Raw genomic sequence first — 10,051 nt, forward strand, 5'->3', positions numbered from 1 at the left:
TTTTTTTTTTAAACAAACATTTATTTATTGTATCTTCTCTTAAAATGAGACTAACAATAAGTTGTAAAATCTTATAACTAATTACATAATGTTACAAATTTTTATTTTAATTATACATTGTATAAAATAAAATAAAATAAGTAAACCTTATATCACGAACCTCACTTAGATTAATGGGTTAAATTTCATTAGAGTGAATGTTAGGTGGTTTCTTAAGAAAGTGGTTCAACTTTAACAGATTACTAAAAAGAAAGGTGCGGTTTTTACTTCAAGCTGTTGAATATTAATTAACGGATGGACGGTCAGCTCTTTTTAGACGGGAAGTAATAGATAGAAGTGCGAGATTTCTTGCTAAGGGATTAACATGCTCTGTCAGCCTTTTATTGTATTTTTTTCTTATATTGTCAAATTCAGCTTTAACTAGGGGAATTTGTAGATCTCGGTGTATACTTTCATTCCTAATATACCATGGGGCACCAGTGATAATTCTTAGTATTTTTGACTGAGCTCTTTGTATAATTTCAATATTTGATGCACTAGCATTGCCAAATAGCTGGATACCATAAGTCTATATTGGTTTTATAATGCTGTCATACAAGAGTACTTTATACTCTAGGCACAGGAAAGATCTGCTATTAATGAGCCAATGCAACTTAGAGGCTTGAAGCTTCATCTGAATTTTTTTGGCTTCAATATGTTTGCACCAAGTTAGTCGTCTGTCTAGGTGGATACCTAAGTACGTTATATTATCTGCTTGTGGTATGGGAATGTTGTTTAGTAAAATTGTTGGAGATGTACTCCGATTTAAAGTAAAAATGACGTGTCTACATTTTAGTTCGTTAATTTTAATTCGCCATTTTGACAACCATTTCTCCACCCGATATAAGTGAGATTGAAGTTGGTTTGAACCTAGCACAGCGTTTCTGTTTCGGCATAAAATTGCCGTATCATCGGCAAACGTTGTGGTGATAACTGAACTACTTATCGGGATATCAGATGTGTAAAGTACATACAATATAGGGCCAAGAACACTTCCTTGTGGAACGCCAGCTTCTATTGGGAAATTATTAGAAGTATATGATTTGCATTTCACTTTAAAGCTTCTATTATGCAGATACGATTCTAGAACTGAGTGGACATTTGCAGGTAATGAATAGCGTATCTTATATATGAGTCCATTATGCCATACTTTATCAAATGCTTGTTTAACATCAAGGAATACCGCTGAACAATATTCTCTGAGCTCAAATGCGTGTCTTATTTCATTCGTTATACGATTCACTTGCTCAATAGTTCCATGTTTTTCCCTAAAACCAAACTGGTGGGACGGTATTAAGTTTTGAACGTCAAGGAACGGTTTTAGCATGGTTTTAGAAAGGCATGGCAGTAAGCTTATTGGCCTGTATGAACAGGCAAGCGTGGGGTCTTTACCTGATTTATGAATTATAATAATCATGGATGTTTTCCACTCTGTTGGATAAAAGCCAAATTTAATTATGGCATTAAAAAGTCTTGTGATAAAATTTATGGCCAAAAGGGGTAAGTTTTTTATCATGATGGGTGAGATATTATCATATCCCGGTGCTTTTTTGCAATCTAACTTATTTGTGATTATTTGAACAAGATCATTGGCCGTGATATTCATGTCAATAGATGGTGCTGGTGGATCTTGAGTGGGAAAGTCATATTGTCCTGCTGCAGGATTTGGTTGGAACACCTCTTTTAGGTAATCAGCAAAAACGTTAGATTTTTCTTCATCACTTCGCGCCCAGTTTCCAAGAGAGTTTCATATTGGAGAATTGGAGTCTATGGGAGGATTTATACCTTTGCTAGCATTCCACAAAGATGAATGGTTTTTGCCATTTGGACATAGGTTTTGAATATAATTATATTGTCTGACTTTGTCTTCCTTGCTTAATGCAGATCTAAGTCTTCTTTGGGCTTCCTTAAATAAGTTTTGCGCTAAAGGGGACCTAGATTTTTGCCATTCACGCCTTAATCTACGTTTTTGTAAAACTAAATTCTCTATGTCACTATTTGTAAGAACTCTATTGAATCTGTAAATTTTATTGCCTTTAGGGGTGGAGTTTTCTGCTGCTGAAATCAGAATTGAGTTTAAAACCGAGGTTGCGTCCTCAATATGAGACTTACACTTTATCTTGTAATTTGTGTGTATGTGTGAGTTAATATACTTTTTATATTTGAGCCAGTTTGTTTTAGGACTTGTAAGGCTATAGGAACAGTCTCGTAACTGAGGACCATCACGTAAGCAAAATGTAACTGGAGAATGGTCAGAAGACAAATCGCAGCTAGTGTATGTTGAGATAAAATTTTTGCTTATGCCTTTGGATACGGCGAAGTCTATTAGGTCTGGTATTTTATTGTTATCAGCAGGCCAATATGTTGGCTGCCCAGGAGAGATTACATCTAGTGCATTTTTTCTATTTGCAATTGAATTGTAGAGCTGTTTTCCTTTTGGATTACAGAGTCGTGAACCCCAATACGTGTGCTTGGCGTTGTAGTCTCCCGCCGCAAGAAATCTTTCACCTAGAGTTAAAAAGTAATCCGTAAATTGGGTCTCAGTAATGTTGAAGCGAGGAGGGCAGTAAACTGCCGATAAAGTTAAATTTTTTCCTGTGTGCTTAAGGCATATTGATGTGGCTTACATATAATTATGAGCATATGTACCTAGAAAATTGTGTTTTAGACGCCTTCGTATCAAAATACCTGTACCACCATGTGCTTTGCCATCTGGGTGATTAGTTTTATAGAATAAATAACCAGGAATAGAAAAGAAATTTTTGTTAGTTAGATGTGTTTCTGAGCAAAGCATTACATCCACACTTTCTCGGGACATGAAATTTGTGAGTTCAAGTTTATGTTGGCTTAAGCCGTTTGCATTCCATGTACAAATTTTTAAAGTACTCATTATTTAGACAAAAACATTTGCATTAATTGGCTTTGAATTTTAACTATCTCGTTAAGAGTAGTTTGCATGATTGACATGAACTGAGTTAAGCTCTGAGTGAGAGTGGAGATCATTATTTCCAAACTATTACTTTGAACTGGAGGGGTTGCTTCTCAGATTTAACGACATTAGCATATGAAACATCTGGTGTAACAGGCTTAGAAGTTAAAGGTTGAGGTACTTCAACTAATTTAATGGTGTTGCTTCTTGTAGGATTACGCAACTCTTCTTTCTGCAGAGCTAACCTGTGCTTTAGTTCTTTATAAATAGGACAGCCTCTGTAGTTTGCAGTGTGATTTCCACTGCAGTTGCTACATTTTTTGGAGTTGGTATCCTTTAATGCTTTTTTATCGCATTCGTAACTATGATGAAGCTCGCCACAAGCTACGCACACTGTACGAAGAGTGCAATATGACATAGTATGGCCATACTCTTGGCAGTTTGTGCATTGCACCGGACCATTTCTTTTGTGGGGCTCCTCAACGCTAATTCTGCGGTGAAGTAAATACTGTAGGTTGTAGATGTAGATGGCTCTCATTTTTTTTAAGCTTAGAAGCTTCCGGGTGAAGTTCAACTTTGAACATAGGTTGTGGGTTTTTATCTTTGTTAACAATATTTATTACTGCTCTAGCGCTAAAGCCTTTTTCGCTTAGGGCATTTGTTATCTCAATGGGTTCTACATCTGATTCGATACCTTTAATTACGACAACAAGGCCCTTACTACTCTTTAGTTGGTATGTGTAGTAATTTTTTTTGCTGTCTTCGAAATATTTAGTTATGACTCTAAAATTGTTTTCAGTGTCGATTTGGATTTTGGTTTCGTGTATATTGCCCCTAGTTATAGGAACAATATGAAAAGTATTATTTCCAATCAGTCTTGCAAGGATTGTAACTAGGTTATTTGAGCTGCGTTCACGCAAGTAGATTGGAGGCGGTTTAAAATTTTTGTTAATAGGCTGATTAGCTTCTTCTGTAGTTTCAGCTAATTCAGCAAATCTATTGCCAGAAAGAATGTTTGTAGTTGCACTATCTTTGATAGTTTTAGTTATTTTAGCACCTTTTGAATTGCTTTTTTGAGGACTAAGTTTGCGTTTCATATTTACATAGCGTTCCATGCCTGTTTGGACCTTTATTTTATTTTTTGGACTCGCTAAGTCGGAAAATGCAAGCGAAGTTGCTGAAGGTGCAATGTTTGACAAGCTTTTGTCAGTTTGTGTAGTTTTCAGAGGCAACGTATTCGATGCGTCTATTACCAAATAAGCATTACGTTTACTTGGAATGCTTTTAGTTGATGAGGTAATTTTATATCATTTAACAAATTATATCTATATTATCTACATTACACCTATTAGCATCTAACATATTAGCATGTGTAGCAAACGATAGCGACGATAAACAAAATAAAGTACCTGATAGTAATGCTGCTACTGTTTTAGGCAGACGTACACCTCGCCCTCCTCCCATAATGGTATCGCATGTTGACAACTATAGAGTGATGTACGCAAAGATTGTTGTAAAATTGTAAAAGAACAATTCTCTGTTAAACTACTTAGCAATGGAGTCTACAAAGTTAACATGTTTAATACTGACGACTACAGGATCTTAACAAAATTGCTTTCCGACACTAAAAGATCTTGATATTCATATGAAAATAAGCAACTAAGACCGATTAAAGTCATTATAAAAAATTTGTATCATACGTGGGACTCGGAGTCAGTAGTCGTAGACCTTTAAAGCAGGGCTTAAATGCAATTTCAGCGGTTAAATGGAAAACTAAAGAACCGTTAAACATGTTTTTAGTTTTGTTCGATGATCTGATGTTCTGAAGACGTAAACAAAATCTATAAAATATCGAAAATCTTAAATACGATATTGGCTGTAGAACCAGTTAAACAATTGATAATTTTGCAGCAATGCAAAAATTGCTAGGGTTTTGCACACATAAAAAACTATTGCGGTAAACAACCTAGATGTGTAAAGTGTGCTGAAAACCATGCTACATCTGATTGTGACAAATCACCATTAATGCAATCAAAATGTTGTAATTGCGGAGAAAATCATCCAGCAAGCTATCGGGGATGTGTGGTAGCAAAAGAGCTGCAAAAGTCACGAGATAGGAAGACAAGCACGGTTAAAATAAACCAAAAGCAACCAACTAATAGAGGAACGCATGAAAGTGATATTCCAGCCAAGAGTGTAAAAGACATGGACTTCACAGAGTCCTGTCTAAAAACAGAAGCCAAAATGCAATCCTATGTACAAATAACTAAAACTAGAAACACTAATCCGAAGTAGAAAATGCAAATCCTTATGCAAATCTTAAAAAAAATAAAATAAGCAAGAAGAATTCAACAAGCTGATTGAAATGCATTTAAAAAACCTAGAAATGCTCTCCAAAAAGCCACACGATGGTTAAAGCTATAAGGATAATGTTATGGAATGCTAACGGCCTTTATTCTTGGTGGCGACTTTAGTGCTAAAAATACTTTTTGGGGTTCGAGACTTATTAGGACTAAGGGCTCGGAACTTCTAAAAGCTATTCAACAATCTGGTTGTGAAACAATATCGACGTGAAAACCTACTTATTGACCCACAAATCGAAGTAAGATACCTGATCTTATTGACTATTTTTTTTTTTCATTTCAAGAAAAGTTTCTAAAAGCTTTATGGAAATTAAGAATGGAGCTGATCTGAACTCAGATCATACCACAATCTTTTTAAATATTTGCAGTTCTATAGTAAAAAAGAAAATCCGTATTTTCTGGCTAATAAATTCACAGATTGGAAGCTTCTTAAAGCGTCCATCAATTAATGATAAGTCATGTTATCGCCATAGAAGATGAACACCAACTAGAAAGCGATATAGAAAAATTTACAGAAAATATACATAAAGCTTGTTGGAATAGTACTCCAGTTATAAAGCAGATTACTACTGGCTGCAACTATCCCAATGAAATCAATACCGATAAATGCAAACTTAGACGGATGTGGCAAATGTTCAGATCTTTTGGAGGTAAGTCTCTGCTCAATAAAGGCTGTAAAAGGTTGACTCAAACCTTTCCCGGCAATTTATCGTGCGTAAAGGATTCACACTACTCACTCTGGAAGGCAACAAAACACCTCAGACGACTAGTGACACACTCCTCGCCATTAAAACTTGAAAATAATTGGGCAAAAAGCAATCAGAAGAAAGCAGAAGTCTTTTCGGAATATTTTAGAAGGACTGTTATGTTACAATAGAAATGTAAAACAAAGGAACAAATTAAGTTCAGAAGATAAATTATTATTATTATTATTTCAAAAATTAAAATAAATTTTACAAAAAATAAAAAATTTTATTCCAGAAGAGATTCGAACTTAGGACATACATTGTGAGTGCTTAATCCCTAATCACGTACTTAGTCAAAGATCACTTCCACGACTTAATGTAAGAATATATTTTGTGTTTCATTGAAACTTAAGAACATTTTTTATGTGGTGCTGATGAGTTTAGTAACAGACTTAGAGGATTTTTATTAATTAAGCCTAACATGTGTTTTTCTTTTACGGATGTAAATTAGTAAAATATGGTCAAAGAATATAGTTTGATATAGCATCTTAATTTTTTGTAAAATCTATATAATTCAATCAAATCACTAATCTGCTGTTAAATTACATAGGGAGTAACTAAAGTTCAAATGGCACTTGTACTTCCAAGAATGAATCACAGTTCACATTACAGTCTTTTGCAAATAAATGTTATAACTCCCAACATTCCAAAAATGTGTGGCATTCAATTTAGTACGCATAATAGTTCTTTATAGGTACCAAATTTTTATACTATATGGTAGTTCTTTGCTGGTATCCTAATCTTGAGAAATGGATAGCTCTTTATTGTAATGAGAAACACTTCTGTAGTGAATGGTTGACCATCCATTCATTTTGAGAGCTTTATTTGAAAAGTTGAGTGGCTAGCTTCCTATTTCACGTGATTTATATACATCATACTATTTTGCATGAAAGTATAAGTCGACATGGTCTCTATGTTATCTAACGCAGCATTGTATGCCATGGCGGCCTAACAATTCGGTGTTCAAAAACATAATGAATTGATACAAGGTGTCAATCAGCGCCCCATTTGAATCTCCTTAGTAATTCCTACTGTACCAAATAAAGAAATGAGTTCAAGACATAACTTCCATCTTGGGACATTGTAAGGCCTATCTAAAATCTCTGCTATAATTAGGGTTGTAGCACACGGTGGTGAATTCGCAACTTCACACTGAATATAACCATTTAACTGAACATTCTTCCTACGTAAGTTTGGGTATAAACCACAGCCACTATGAGTCCAACCTCAATTATTCAGCAATGCCGAAGCTGCGGGCCCACTGACCCCCGTAGTACCGGATTTACCCCTCCGGTCGAATGTATGCACACTTTTCGCACAAGTGTCGGTGTGGCACCGGGATTTTAGTCGCCTTTTACGCCTTACCTCGGGAACATTCTAACCTCTTCACCGCAGAGGGCAGTACAAATTGACAGTAATTAATCTATGCGGAGAAGGCATGCAAATATTTTAGCCTTAGAATTCCATATCGATTGCTTCAAGGTATTGTTTGGATATTGAGCGGCATTAAGTGTAAAATACAGTGTGAAAATATTTCAAATATTCTTCACGATATGCTTTTGAAAAAATTGTTGATGGCATCTCGGCATATAGATAGGAATAACTCGGTCATAACCTGATGAATATTTCCTTTCAATGCGTTGAGAGTTTGTGAATTATTCACATGTGTGTGAGCACAATCGTCTGCAAAACCTCACATAAAAAAGTTCACTAGCATAAAATTAAAGATCTTAGTGGCAAATTCGCCAATTTGCCAAGACGTCAAACTGTCCCTCCGGGAAGTTTTTCGAGCAGCAATGCCAAATTTGGACGTGTTTTGTGACTTGATACGATTGTTAAAACCACGTATATTTTACATCATATCGTATTGATAATCATGTAGTTGCAATGGTTTTTCAACATTTTCTAATAGATTTTGAAGACGAAAATGAGTCAAACCGCTGTAGAAAATTGTCATCGTTTTTATTGTTACACTTTCTATATTGTAAAGTTCCAAACCCTAGATTAAACATATGATGCAGTTTATGATAGTTCTGTATAATCTAGATCAGTGAAACAAAGCTGTCAAATTAGAGCCTCAAAATGTATACCTTTTTAATTTATTTTTAGAGAAACTTTTAGTTTTCGTTGGAATCTGATTATGCATTGCTACTGTTCTATCGAATTTTGAATTTATTATTATTACTAATTATATAAATTCTTAAATATTTTCCAATGTCAATAAACATAATAACTATTGAAATGAATAAATTAATATATATTAATGTAATACATCTTAAGAGTAAAATAACAACAATATGACAAATGCTCTGGAAAAACTCTGTAAAAACAATTATCGTCATTCTGATAATATTTATTGCGTTTAATATAATAAATTTTCACTGCGTATCGGGTGTACTATATATTTGCTTTACAATTGGTTTCTTTTTTGGTTTTGAAGAGCCATTACGATTTCCTCATTAAAAACTTATGACAATAACATAAAATTAAGCAAAAAAAACTTTCCCAGGCAGCAGCAGATAAGTGGACATTTACAATTTGAACGTTGTCAACAAAATTTAATGATTCAATCACCAGCACAGCATCGGTCGCTACGATGAGTACAAGACTTGAAACCATAGATCCATACACCCGGAGAGAAACTACGTATATTACAAAGCGTTTATTTTTTATCCAAGCATTTAAAATGTCAGCAACAGCAGTGGAGTAAGATCAATAATTGTAACAATTGAAAAAAATAGATTGACATCTTCATCATAAATAAAAGTAAAAACTTGTTAATAAGGAGCAAAGCAAAGAAGTTGCCAAGAAACCAGAGAAGAAAAGACCAGAGAAGAAATCAAATGAAAATTGTATCATTTTGAATGGCAACGCATCGGTTGAAGTCGCAACTGACTGCAAACTAAAATGACAAACAAATAAATTCATGAATTTTCCATGTTAACAAGAGCAGCAACAGCAACAACGCCAACAACAGCAACAAAACTGGCGACATGCAATTGCAGTGGACAACCGATGTATCAGTCAATATGTTACAGTTCAAATAAAATAATAAAACTATCTATTATTACCAGAATGGTGGACGGAGTCTGTTGAAAAATGTAGATAACGACTCAATTTTGTAAACGTTTACAAGCGACAAAATATGTGAATTAGGTTGGTTATTTTGTTAAGGATGGAAATTAAAATAATTTAATAAATATGTCAATAAACTGTTTTCACAGGTAAGTAGTGGGCTTTACTATCAGTCATAGGTAGCATTTAACGGGAAGATATATGTTATAACTATAAGTGGCCGAAATAGTTTAAGAATTTAAAGAAATCTTAATAGCAATATTGTAGTTTTTTAGGTTTTGGTCTGTTATATTCTCATAAAAGTGTGACAAGCTTGAATACCATCCTATAACTTTAATAAAGCCTGAACTGATCTTCGAACGAAATTCGGTAATAACAAAACAGATGTGAATTATTTTCTTCATCATTTTCACAACTGCACCAAGAATCATTGAAAGATCTATTTAATCTCCATTAAAAATAACAACCAGTGACATCTCAGCAAGCTCCATAAGTTTGTTCTCTGCGCTGTATTCCAATGAGATCGCTAGATTTTACTCTATTTAGTACAAGTATTAACATATCCTTAATTTTCCTCTTCTGTTATTTAATTTAACTTTAATATATAACAGAGTTTCAAAGAGGCATTTGATGGCGATAACACTGTGATTTCGGAACTCCGTCAATATATCGTTCAGAGATGGTTAACGTCTCAAAAACGCATTGGCAGTAAACTGGACTGAACAGAAGTTGTTTATTGATGTCTCCATTTGGAAACGAAAATATTTATAATGGAGTTTTTTAAGCATTAGTTAGGATTAGTATCGGTAATACGGGTAACATGATCAGTTAATTTGAGATATTAGTATGAATTATTTTTTTACATTTGTATATCCACCATCATCACACAAGAGACTTAA

Source organism: Teleopsis dalmanni, chromosome 2 (genome assembly GCF_002237135.1).
Source record: "Teleopsis dalmanni isolate 2A chromosome 2, ASM223713v2, whole genome shotgun sequence".
Taxonomy (NCBI): domain Eukaryota; kingdom Metazoa; phylum Arthropoda; class Insecta; order Diptera; family Diopsidae; genus Teleopsis; species Teleopsis dalmanni.